At 48.2% G+C, this 1597-nt stretch overlaps 1 long non-coding RNA gene across 1 annotated transcript in view; it reads right to left on the minus strand.

Moving 5' to 3' along the window:
• The window catches only part of LOC123971910, a 3033-nt gene extending 2076 nt beyond the window's left edge, over positions 1-957 (minus strand). Inside the window, exon 1 of the long non-coding RNA XR_006825326.1 lies at positions 904-957. This is a non-coding gene — a long non-coding RNA (uncharacterized LOC123971910). The remainder of the gene's footprint in view (positions 1-903) is intronic.
• Positions 958-1597: the final 640 nt, after the last annotated feature.

Genomic DNA, 1597 nt, shown 5'->3' on the forward strand with positions numbered 1-1597 from the left:
GTGTTGTCCCTCGAGCGGCGGTGACAGCTCTGTCGGTCATGAGGCTTCTGGGCCCCATGTTGACGGCTCACGTAGTGGTCCCCCTGGGCCTCCTCCATATGAGGAGGCTGCAGCGCTGGTTCACCCGCCTTGCCAACAAGGAGAACGCTCAGTGCGGCCTTTGGTTTTCACTGAACCCGCGGAACGTCCCCGTGCTGGGAGTGGACGCCTTTGCACACCTCCTTTTTGACTCACTCAGTACTGAGTGTTTAGACTGAGTGATTCTCCTTGTGAGTGTGCGGTGTGCTCTCTCCCACGGAACAGTGTTAGGGGGCGGCCACTGCTTACGTGGCCCTGCCTTGTGCGCAGCTGATGCTGTTGCTGTCGTGACCCCGCCTGCGTCTGTACGGCCCCCTGACCCAGTTCCCGACTTACTCATGGGTAGGCCCTCGGCCTCCCATGCTGCGCCATCGGTGCTCTCGCGCACGCCGACACCACTGCTGCGGTCAGCGGGCGACTGGGTGGCTCATTATGGCTCTGGGCAGGTGAGTTGTGCTTCGTGGTACCGTACGTGCCAGTGAGGCGTTGACTCATCCTGCTTCGCCTCTAACCCAATAGCGATAGCCTTAGAGGGCGAAGCCTATACGAAATAGAACGGGGGTTACGTACTGTAACCCGGATTCTATGAGTATAGGCACAGCCCTCTAAGTTGAAGGCCTCACTGGACCTTGGTTCTCAGTGCTGAAGAAAAGGCATTTGGGAGCCGATGGCTGGGTCTCACCGTTGTATATATACACAATTCAATTCAATTCAATTTTATATAGCGCCAAATCACAACAACAGTTATCTCACAGCGCTTTTCATAAGAGAGCAGGTCTAGACCGTACTATATGATGCTATTTACAGAAGCCCAACAGTTCCTACCAAGAGCAAGCACTAGGCGACAGAGGCAAGGAAACCTCGAGCAGAACCATGGCTCAGGGTGGGCGGCCATCTGCCTCGACTGGTTGGGGTGAAGGAGAGAGTGGGAGAGGGAGAGAGAGAGAGAGAGAGGTTTAACAATACCTTTATTTATACATTTTTACTTCAAGATTATGAACAAAGTAACCATCACCATAAAACCATTTGTACTCTTATAATAAAACTCCCTTTTTTTTTTAAATTAAAATTTCAAAACAAACTGATCCTCATGCAACATACATAACACTTCATCAACACACCATATCTCACAAAACCCAAATAAATTATTTGTCAACCTATAATACGCACATTCAATATTAAGCCTCCCCGCTACAAGCCGCTTGCACATCTCTTCAGAATCTATAGTTGCCAATTTTAGACCTTTATTTTTCCGTGTTTTCCACACTGCCAGTTTAGCCGTTCCAATTAGGTAATTTAAAAGACACATTTTTTTCCTTTTTGAAAATGAATATTTGATTCCTCCAATAAACACCCTATCCGAAAACTCCTCATCAAATTTCCTAAACCAGCTCCCAAGCAATTTAAAAATACCTTTTAATCTCTCACACTTTAAAAACAAATGCTCCAAATCCTCTTTTTTCCCACAGAATCGACATTCCCCCTTTACCGCTGTGTTCAGGTGTGCCACATGTCCGTC

The sequence above is a fragment of the Micropterus dolomieu genome, linkage group LG06, assembly GCF_021292245.1.
Source record: "Micropterus dolomieu isolate WLL.071019.BEF.003 ecotype Adirondacks linkage group LG06, ASM2129224v1, whole genome shotgun sequence".
NCBI lineage: Eukaryota > Metazoa > Chordata > Actinopteri > Centrarchiformes > Centrarchidae > Micropterus > Micropterus dolomieu.